The sequence below is a fragment of the Quercus suber genome, unplaced genomic scaffold (genome assembly GCF_002906115.3).
Source record: "Quercus suber isolate HL8 unplaced genomic scaffold, Cork oak 2.0 scaffold_23, whole genome shotgun sequence".
NCBI lineage: Eukaryota > Viridiplantae > Streptophyta > Magnoliopsida > Fagales > Fagaceae > Quercus > Quercus suber.
This window is the reverse complement of record NW_027069488.1, coordinates 2,403,168-2,415,126: the sequence shown is the minus strand read 5'-3', so window position 1 is coordinate 2,415,126 and position 11,959 is coordinate 2,403,168. Positions and strand designations below refer to the sequence as shown.

General features: G+C 40.9%; 1 long non-coding RNA gene across 1 annotated transcript; it reads right to left on the bottom strand.

Moving 5' to 3' along the window:
• Positions 1-2,436: 2,436 nt before the first annotated feature.
• On the bottom strand, positions 2,437-3,200 carry LOC136064159 (uncharacterized). Its single transcript, XR_010625842.1, has 2 exons — positions 2,725-3,200; positions 2,437-2,612 (listed from the first exon to the last, which is right to left on the bottom strand). It is a non-coding gene; the product is annotated as an uncharacterized LOC136064159 (long non-coding RNA).
• Positions 3,201-11,959: the final 8,759 nt, after the last annotated feature.

Below are 11,959 nucleotides of genomic sequence, written 5' to 3'. Positions count from 1 at the left end.
TGACCCCTCCAAATGTTCAAGAATTCAATTTGAAGAGATAGATCGTGATCCAAGATCACGTAAACAAATATGTGAATTCTCTATCAACAAATAAGATGAAATCCGACGAGCTTATCTCAAAGAAGGTCCATATCAACTTAAAAATATAGACTATCCATATAACGATGATACTCATCGTCGTCGATTTCAACCTTCATGGTTCGAATCGGCCCCCCCATGTAAAAATTCCTGGCTACGCCCTTGATCCAAACGCTACCTAATTATCATAAGATTGTATACATTTGCTTTTGAGACAGATAAAAACAGTCTGTTTGGAACTTTTTATAACCAAACTAACCCGTTTTTTACATAAGTGAGCTTGAACCTATAACCTTTAATGGTTTAACCTGAAGTACCTGGGAAAACCCTCTCAACACCATTGAGCTATATCTCATTCATCAGTATTTATATAACTGCTCACACTGATACATCCATCTTTTAACATGACAAAAAAAAAATGTTTCTGTTACTTGTCCTTTAACAATTATAAGGCACATCCTCTCATTCAAATCGCAACATATCACTCAAATATGTTGTCTATCATACCTGACTGGGGCACTTATTAGATACTACGTCAGAAAACTTCACCAATAACATTTTACTGGATCAGATTCTATTATTTAAAAGCATTTCTATGATTCAAAAAACTAAGCATATACTATTCTTGGAACCATAATTTTTCCAAGTAAATAGACTTCATTTATTTTTCAGTTTCCAAGAAATTCTCCATGGCTTGGAACAGCAATGTTTCAAAATATTGAAGTACAACAGTAATGATAGATTAAATCACCAAATCTTAAAAGTAAAAAACAAATAAATACATTATAGAGATGAATTAATTTATTCATTGATACACTGATAGTGCCAACCAATTGATGAAATAAGATTTTAGATTTCATGTTGTATTTGAAAGGAACTCCAGCCATGTTTAGTGTCCTAATCTTTTTACACAGTGTGATGGATGTGAGAGGACAATTCTAGATCTGTTTGAATCGGTGTCAGCATCAGGAAGTTTCTCATTCTCAAACTTCTTAGAGTTTAACAATCACTGTACTTTTAGCAAAGTTTAGTATGATGTACATCTAGTATACTTCCTGTCCAATTGATGTTTTTCTAGTTTCTGATGAATTATTGCTTATCAAAAGGAAAAATTCTTTTTACACAGTGAGTTTCATTCCTTGAGAAAGGAGGACGGCCATCAAGGCATCAACAAACCTTAGTCACATTATTTGAAAGGAGCTTTTAGAGAAATGAGTTTCAGCGTCTGCTACTAGTGACCCGTCAAATCAATCACATATGAAATACGAAGTGGGCAAAGATTAGCTAAAACATTCCCTTTAAGTAATTTGCTTGATCAATACTTGAATGTAGTGAGAAATGGGGAAGAGTTCCACACTATCCATTTGAGGGAAAGATAAGGACGGTTGCTAGAGATAAATATAATGAATACGCTAGTGTGACTTACTTCAAAGAGAATGAGCGAAATTAGTTAGAAGGAGGCTAAAAGTTGTTAAAGATATCAAGGCCTCATTCCTAGTCAAGGTCCAAGTTTAATCCTATTTGGTGTACAAGCAAAGAAATTCCTAATTGGTGTGCATGCAAAGAAATATATTTCTTCTTGTATTGTTAGTCTTGTAATCTGAAGCCTAGGATTTATCCTACTATAAATACCCTACTATGGGTTTATTGTAAATAGAGCTTATAGTAAACATGTAGCCATCAAGGGCTTTCTGCCGTGGACGTAAGCCGTCGGGCCGAACTACATTTAATAATTAATTACCTCTCTTTCTCTTTCTCTTTCTTGGATCCAATTTGTCTCTCTAAAATATTTTATTTTCTTCTATCAGTATTGACAAAAGTGACCTAGATAGATGTAATGAATAAGGATATAATAAATGCAAGGTGACAGAGGCCTAAAAAATACATATGACCAACCGAAAGGATTATCAAGCCAAATCCAATTTTGTCAAATTAAGGGTCGGTGAAGTTGAATTTAATTTGGTATTAGGGCTTGGGTGAGTTGACTTGGGTCTTACAATGTACTTGAAAAAGTTATATCCAGATAACACACCGAAAATTCACCATTTCTAGGCAAATATTAGACGAAAATATCATGTTTTTGTAACATTATTTCGGACGTTTGGTAAAAACTTTTAGCATTTTGTCTTAGTTTTTTTATTTTTTATTTATTTCAATTTAACAAAATTAACTTTTTCGAAAATAAGCTAACATTTAACTTTTTGCCACACATTTAGCATAAAAGTTCCCCAAAATTATATCTTTTTATAAACACTATGCAAATAAATAAGCTACTAAAAACTCCGAATACCCAAACGGAAACGAAACGACCACATTTAGACGCTGATCAACACTACAAACCAAATTGAGACAATTGCAAACAGCATAATCATATATTTGTGTATATATATAGTAACTTCTTACAGGAATATTCTAACAATGCCAAAAAGCAAAATCATGAAATGAAAAGGACATACCTTTATAAAACATAAAAACGATCCAACTAAAGACCCCAAGACTCCCAGAAACGTCATGAAACGACATCCATAAATAGCCTACATTAACATAAATACATACATACATAAATATACATACATATGAAAACAACAAGAAATAAAGTCACATGTCAAACATTCTGTTTGAGAATTTCAAGGTTGTAGCCAGTACCTTCTCAATGTGCTCTTCTGTGGAGTTCACAAACGACGGGTATGAATCGGATCGTTGAACATCGGACTCGATTACGGGTGATGAAGAGTGGACCGAGCGGGTGGACATGGAGACTGAACAGAGTCTGATTCTATGTGGACTAGATTGAAAGATTGTCGGTTTGACATTTGAAGTGAATTTAGGAGTTTGAGCGAAGAAGAGCGGCTGTGTTCTAATAATAGTGATTGGTTTTGGGAGAAAAAGTGGAGATGGTTTCATGGTTCCGATGAATTCTCACTTTCAGGAAACAACCAAGTGTGTTGGGTTATCCCGTAATAATACATATATAGTAGTGCTAAATTATAAGGAATCATGAGTCGGTGACAGAGTTAGACACGTGGAGTTGGAGAGATGGGAATTTGAGAATTTGGACGTTGCTGCATTTGAAAGTGAAATTTCAGCCACATAAATGAGCTTTCCGATTTTATTTTCCTTTTTCTTTCCTAGACTAAGCTTTGATAGACAAATATTATTTTTGCCAATTTATTCTACTATTTAGTTTATTTTTGTTATTATTTATAGGTCTTATTATATTTTTTGATACTATTCATGAGTTTTACTGTACTATTTTAACTAACTTTTACCTTTATTTACAATACTTTCATTTCTATAAAAAAAATACATACAGTAAAAAATGTTCAATTTCAATAAAATAAATAAATCTCAAATGGACCCGAATTCATTATAATCAATAATAGGGACATATTTATTTTGATACCCATTTTCATAACTTGAGTCCATGTGAATGATCAATTAGTATGTAAAATACTAATGAATGTTGTACAGCATAAGGGTCCCAAGCCCACTTAGACCCTGAACTTTAACCCAAGGGTACGGCCCATGACCCCAACCGCTGTATTCGACTCCGGGCCCTAAGCCCTCTAGGGCCATAAGCCCAGGCCTCATGCCGACCCAGAGCCCATTGGGCAAATACCCTTAATCTGTGCACATCATGTTTCATCACCTGGGACTTGCTCGGTCAATTATATCCTAAACAAGATAACGACTGCTCGGGGTACCGCCTCTCAGCTTCCCAGCAACACCTTAGGGAATATCGCCACCGAGTGGCTTCTTTGAGATAGGAAGCAATTCCAATGCCACTCCTCCCATTCCCACCTAAACACCTACTTTGAAACGATGGAATTGGACCCCCATGCCCACTAATGACCTAAAGTAATCATAACACCTTCACTTATCTTGGCCTATAAATATGAGAAGAAGATAAGGAATAGGGAGTTGGCATTTATGCAAAGAATACTGAGAGAAGAGAGCAAACACTCAAAGAGAGCAAATGAACGATCCTGTGAGAGAGAGAGAAAGGCTTGAGGAAATAGAATTGTATTTGGGTCTGCCGAGCATAGGACTAACCATTGTAGGAAACACAAAACCCCACCAAACAAATAGATTATGAGCCCAAGTAGAGGTCAAGCCCAATAGCCTTATATTTTAGGTATGCACAATTGGTGCCGTCTGTGGGGATCTCCTACAAAGCTATGGTCCTGTGAAAGCAAGCATGGGAAAATGTCTGAAGGTCCGTTTGGGAGTTATGTTGAAAGTGATTCTGGGAGGTCTTCACGGGGATCCACTTGGAGGGAAAGAAGGCAGAAAAGACACGAAGATAAGGAGCATGAAGAGGAAGGGTAGTCCGGCCTTGGAAAAGGGTCATTTTAAACATACCGGACAATGTCGGGCACTTTGAAGTGCAATCGTTTTAACAGAAGGGATGAAGAGCACAATCAAAAGGACGAGAAACTTGAACGCCTTCGTAGGTTGGTGAGGGATTTAGAGTTGCAAGCAAGAGGTAGGCATCGAAGGAAGGACCACGAGGAACGAAGGGAAAGGTCAGCTAGTGTCGGGGATCATCATGGAGCAAGGTCCTATCAATCCAAGCCTTATCGACACCAGAATCGTTCACGGGAATATGCAAACCGGGATTCGATTTCCCCGAATGAGAGGCGACCTCAGAACGCGGCCATAGAATCTATGAGCCACGCATTACGTCGAGCTGCTCGGTCACCGTTCTCGAGGGACATTGAAAGGGCACCTATGCCAAGCAGATTTATAAGGCCTCCGTTCAATTCCTACGATGGAAAGATGGACCCGGTAGAACATGTAAGCCATTATATTCAAATGATGTCTTTACACACTCACAACGATGCACTGATATGTAAAGTGTTCCCCTCGAGCCTCGGTCCCACTGCTTTGAGATGGTTTAATGAATTAAAGAAATGCTCAATTCACAGTTTTTCCAAATTGATTCAAGAGTTCAGTGCACGGTTTATGACCTGCAGCCGAGTCCCTAAGCCCATGGACGTGTTGCTGTCAATGAAGATGGGGGCAGGGGAAACCCTCTGTAGCTACGCTAACCGGTATTGAGAATTGTACAATGAGATTGGCGGAGGTAATAAAAAAATCGCTGCAAGTACTTTTAGGATGGAGTTGCCCGAAGATTCCAGTCGACAGGAATTGTTGACGATAAGGCCTCTCGAGGATATGCAGCAGTTGATGAGGTGCATTGAAGACTATCAGCGTTTGGAAGATGACCGGCTATAGAACAAGGGTAAAGCCCCGACCATAAATCATCCTCAGCATATCAGCTCACTGTCCAAGCCCTAGAAGGATTTGAGGATTCAAGAACCAGGACCACAGATAGGAGAAGTGAATGTAGCCTTCAAAGAACCAATGCATAGGATCATTGATCAAATTAAGAATGAGCCATACTTTCAATGGCCAAACAAGATAGGGGGAGATCCATCCAGGAAGAATAAAAACTTATATTGTACTTACCATAAAGATAAGGGGTATACCACAAAACAGTGCAAGGTGTTAAAAGATCATCTAGAGCAGTTGGTAAAAGCGAGATACCTGAAAGAGTTCGTGGTGGATCCCAAGAATCAGGAAGCTGAGTAAGGCGCCCGGCCTCGTGGAAATCCTCTCCTATCCCCACTGGAAGTGATAGAAGTTATTCACGCAACCTTAAAAGGTACTCAAATGTTCAACAGAAGGGAGGTACTGGCTGTGGTTTCGGCGAAAGGCTGCACGGGTAATCAACTTCCCGAAAAGAAGTTAAGATGTACTCAGAAGCCCATCGCCTTCAATGATGATGATCTGGAGGGCACAGTTCAACCACACGACGATACTTTGGTGGTTACGGCTTAGACAAATGGTTTCGTAGTGAAGAGAGTGATGATAGGCCGGGAGAGTAGAGTTGACGTGATGTATCCTAACCTGTATAGGGGGTTTGGCTTGAAAAAGGAAGACCTCCTTAAGTATGATACGCCATTGATGGGGTTTGATGGTTGGATGGTGATTCTAGAAGGGCAAATATCGCTTCCCGTAAGTATAGAAGGCAAGGAGATGATGGTAATGTTCATAGTGGTCGCCTCGTTTTCCCCTTACATGGCGATCTTAGGGAGGCCATGGATTCATACAATGGGGGCAGTGCTATCCACCCTGCATGTGAAAGTAAAGTTTTACATAGAGCGGGGCATTGCCATAGTAAAGGGAAACCAGCAAGTGGCCAGACAATGCATGGTAGCCGCAATTGGCTAGGAAATCAAACAGAAGGAAACAATCGAGGAAGCTTCCTCATAGCAATTACAAAAACCCCATGAAGGAGCAGGAACTAGTTGTACTGAGGACTTGGTGAAGGTAAGGATATTACTGGATGATGATAAGAGTTTTCTAATTAGAGCAAGCATAAAGGACGAAAAAAAGGTAAAGATGTTGCTACTTCTTGTACAAAACATAGACGTGTTTGCCTGGAGCCCGTATGAGGTACCCAGGGTGGACCCCAAGTTTATAATTCACAAGCTCAACATGGACTCCCTATGCCCTCCCAAGAAGCAAAGGCCGAGAAGATCGACTAAGGAACATGTCGATGCTGTCAAGCAAGAGGTCAAAAGGTTGAAGGAAGCCGGGGCTATAAAGGAGATTTTCTTCCCAGAGTGGCTAGCAAATACCGTGGTGGTAAAAAAGAAGAACGGTAAATGGAGGGCTTGTGTTGACTTCACTAACCTGAACCGAACATGCCCAAAGGATCTGTTCTTGATGCCTAAGATTGTTCAGTTAGTAGATGCCACATATAGGCATCTAAGGATGAGCTTCCTAGACGCTTTTCAGGGTTATCACCAGATTGCCCTAGCTGCCAAGGACCAAGAGAAAATAGCATTTATAACCATTGATGTTAACTATCACTATACTATGATGCCATTTAGATTGAAGAATGCCAGGGCTACATATCAATGAATGATGCGAGAATATTCCAAGACAGGATAGGGCATACAGTTGAGGTGTACATTGATGACATAGTGGTGAAAAGCAAATGGGAAGTGCAACACATTGATGATCTCAAAGGGGTTTTCGAAATACTTCGACGGCATAAGCTGCAACTCATTGCCAAGAAGTGTGCTTTCGGAGTGGGAGCTGGTAAGTTCCTAGGGTATTTGGTCAGTAATTAAGGAATAGAAGTCAACCTCGACCAAATTCAAGTAGTAGAATGTCTTAAACCGCCAAGTAATCCGAAGGAAGTCTAAGTGTTGACCGACATGTTAGCTGCCCTTAACCGATTCATTTCCAAGTTTGCCAATCGTTGCTGGCCTTTTTACCAACTCTTGAAGAAATGGAAGAGATTCCAGTAGGATGAGGAGTGTGAAAAGGCTTTTCAAGACTTGCATGAATATTTAATGCAAGCACCTATGTTAACGGCCCCTGAGCCCGCGGAGGATTTATTCATGTACCTCTCAGTGTCAGAACACACCATGAGTGATGTGCTTCGAAAAGATCTAAGAGTGCAACAACCTATGTATTATATAAGCAAGACCTTGGTTGACGCCGAAACGAGATACTTGCCCTTGGAGAAGTTAATGTTAACATTACTGCACGCTATAGGGAAGCTACCACATTATTTTCAAGCTCACACCGTCTATGTATTGACCGAGTATCCCTTACAGTCATTATTGAAGAGATCTAACTTCACAAGTCAAATAGGTAAATAGAGGACCCGGCTTGGCTCCTTTGATATCAGGTACTGGCCGAGGAGTTCGATCAAAAGCCAAGTTCATGCTGATTTTGTTGCGAAATTTTCCCCGAGAAAAGAAATTGAAGTAATTTGTCACATAGACTGTCGTCTGTGGAAGGTATTTGTAAACAGCGCTTCCAGTGAAATAGGGGCAAAGGCTGAGATCCTTATGGCCACTCCAAAAGGCATAAGGTTGGAACATTCTTTCAGGTTGGGATTTAGGGCCTCCAACAACGAAACTGAGTATGAAGCTCTTCTCGCTAGATTGAGGATTCTTCTGGATATAGGCGCGCAGGAAGTTGAGGTCTACTCAGATTCCCGATTGGTAGTTAATTAGGTGCAAGGCATTTTCAAAGCCCGAGATTCCCGAATAAAGGAATATCTACGAGTGGTAAAGTAGGTTTTGAGCCGGTTTCTTAAAGCAAAGGTGGTCTAGGTGGCCCAGGGGTAGAACATACACGTGGACTCTCTAGCCACCTTGGCATCATCAATGATAGATGAGGTACCTCGCATAATCAAAGTGGAGTTGGTAGCAGAACCAAGCATCAATGTTGGGGTAGGTGTTTCACAGGTGACAACAGTTGAACCATGCTGGATGGATCCGATTATCAACTTTTTAGTCGAGAACCATTTGCCGACTAACGAGAAAAAAGTAGAAAAAGTACACCGAACAACAGCTCGATATTGGTTATCTGTCGATCTAAGCTATATTAAAGATCTTTTAACGGACCTTACTTGCAATGCTTGCACCCTAGCAAGATTGAGGAACTCTTAGCCAAGCTACACGACAGGGTGTACGGCAGTTACGTGGGGGGACGATCACTAGCTCAACGGGCAATGACCTAAGGATGTTGCTGAGTACGCACGAAAATGTGAGAAGTGTCAAAGGCAAGCCCTAATGATCCATCAACCGGCGGGGAGCTTAAATCCCATCAGTAGCCCTTGGTCCTTCACACAGTGGGGGCTAGATATTGTCGGACCATTTCCTCGGGCTATAAGAAATTGGAGATTTGTCTTGGTAACTATAGATTATTTCATTAAGTGGGCTGAGGCGGAGGCATTGGTGAGCATCTGAGACATGGATGTTAAGAAGTTTGTATGAAGAAACATAGTGATAAGATCCAAGGTACCAAAGTTTCTAGTGTCAGACAACGAGTTACAGTTCAACAGCTGAGCTTTTCGAGTTTTATGGCAATCTCAGTATCACTAACCAGTTTTCTACCCTAGCATATCCGTAAAGTAACAGTCAAGCCGAGGCCACCAACAAGGTTATTGTGAACGGGTTGAAAAGGAGATTAGAAGGTGCTAAAGGCAGGTGGGCAGATGAGTTGCCTAGTGTTCTATGGGCATACCGAACAACCCTGAAGAGGTCTACGGGAGAAACCCCATTTTATCTGACCTATGGAGCAGAAGCAATCATACCAGCAGAAGTAAACTTGTGCAATGCCCAGGTTTCAGGATTCAACCCTATCGAGAATTCAAAGTAGATGCTGAAATAGTTGAATTTATTGGAAGAACGTCAGGAATCAACTACTATACGACTGGCATAATATTAGCAAAAACTTGCCCGAAGATACAACAGAGATGTAAGGAAAAGGAAGTTTGGAGCGAGAGACCTAGTACTCTAGAAGGTGGTGGGGAATACACGGGGGCCGTCAATGCAGGAAAGCGAGCGCCAACTTGGGAAGGACCATATAGAGTCACCGCCATCGCGGGCACAGGGGCATACTATTTGGAAGATTTGGATGAAATGCCACTTCTCCAGCCATGGAACGCCCGCAATCTAAAAAGGTTCTATCACTGATTGCCCGTGCACGGGGATATGAATTGAATGAAATATGTACATTTTATTAATTAATACAAAAATGATGATTATCCATGCAGATGTATTTGCAGTTACAATTCCAACATTACTGACCTATTAGCCCCGCTAAACATACGCGAAGAAGACTAAGGTCAACTACTCTAAGGACAGAAACCTGCTTCTCGGTTCGATTTTCTTCACCAAGCAGGTGAAAACCTTATGTTAAATTAATTCAAGGACAAAAACCTACTTCTTGATTCGATTTTCATCACCGAGCAGGTGGAAACCTTACGTCAAATTATTCCAAGGATAGAAACATGCTTCTTGGTTCGATTTTCATCACCGAGCAAGTAGAAACCTTACATCAAATTATTCCAAGAATAGAAACCTGCTTCTCGGTTCGATTCTCATCACCGAGCAGGTGGAAACCTTACGTCAAATTATTCTAAGGATAGAAACCTGCTTCTCGGTTCAATTTTCATCATCGATCAGGTGAAAACCTTACGTCAAATTAATCTAAGGACAAAAACCTACTTCTTGGTTCAATTTTAATCACCGAACAGTTGGAAACCTTACGACAAATTATTCCAAGGACAGAAACCTACTTCTCGGTTGGATTCTCATCACTGAGCAAATGGAAACCTTATTTCAAATTAATCTAACAGAAACCTGGCTCTAGGCTCGATTTTCATCACTAAGCAAGTGGAAGTCATACGTTAAATTATTCTAAGGATAGGAACCTACTTCTGGGTTCAATTCTCATCACCGAAGAGGTGGAAGCCATATGTTAAATTATTCTAAAGACAAGAACCTACTTCTTGGTTCAATTCTCATCACCAGACAGGTGAAAACCTAATATCAAAAATTATAACCTATCCCTAGATTCTACTCTGTATGCTAGGTACATGGGGATTACATCGAATCACTGGCTGGATCGAAACCGATCTCTCAGTTCCAATTCCAACCATGAGAAGGTAACCACTTCACACTAAATCTTTATAGAACAAACTAGATCAATTTCAATTCTTATTACCGATGAGCCAATTCTTTCTAAATGTGGGTAGCCTCTTCCAAGCAACCCCAGTCATTATACACACACAGATATAAATCACCCCTTTTAAGGACAAATGAGAAGACAATTTTAATCACCATTCAGAGGGAAATAGTGATCAGACTGCCTGGTCATTAGGGATACATATGCATAAAAGAAAGAAACAAGTAGGAAAAACATAACAAGATTAAGTAGAAAGCATTCGCAAATGTGGATAAACCAAATGTTTGTTCACGCACAAAAAGTAAACAGAAGCAAATTATTGTTCAGTCACTATAGCCCGGTGACATAGGCAAACTAGGTAAAAATAAAAAGATTAGTTAAAGCACAAATTAAAATCTAGGAATTACATTGAAGGATCGGCAAGTTGGGACTAGGCAGCACTCTCAATTGGCTGTTCCGTTATGTACCTAGACAAATAGGTTGATAAGGGTTGAAATTGAACATTTTCGACTGATAGTTTGCCAGCACGGAGGTTGCTAGTGGCTTCCAGGTCAACTAACTCCACATGGGAATCAATTGCCTGCACATGCTGGCGGTCTCTTCCTCATCGACAAGGCCAGAAGGATTCAGGACGGCAGGAAAAGTATCCGAGAAGCGGATTTGGGCAGGGTTCCTTAATAGGGAGTCCTCAAGACCCCTATGGCTTGCAGCACGGCCAACCACCCCTCATCGAACCTGTGCTCTTAGGATTGACAGACGACCAGCTCTACAGAATTCTCAACATCAACAAAACCTTCATTGTACCACTTGTTTTCACAAGCTTCTAGGGCTACCTTCAGATCGACTAACTCCTCTACTTAAACGGTGTTCAGACTCTCAGCCTCCGCCAGCTTGAGCTTGGTATCGCCTAGCTACATCTCCAATTCTGTGGACCTATTCTCTGCCAAAGCCCTGGCCTTCTTGAGATGCTTGGCCATGGACTCCTCAATTACGTCAGCGAAAACGTGAACATCCTTAGGCAGAAAAAGGCCCTGCACCAGACTCTATGCAACCCGCCCCCTTCACCTTGAGAACATATCCTTACACTAGCAAATGCAGGTAAGAACCTGTCTTCAAGGTTGAAGGTGGGCTGCCAAATCACCTCGGACCGCATGGAAGACACCACATTTGTACCGACTTGGGTAGGCTGCTTCTAGATAATGACTCCTCGAGATGCTTAAGGGGGAGTCCTTGTGGGCATATCCCTAGAACCTGTAGTTGGTTGCTTGGTTATGCGTTGTCTTTTCTGAGTACGGCCAGGAGTAAGAGGAAGGGGAGTTAGATCTCTGCCTTGGCATTCTTACTACTATAGGGTTGGCCGGGCGCTAGGCACAAAACG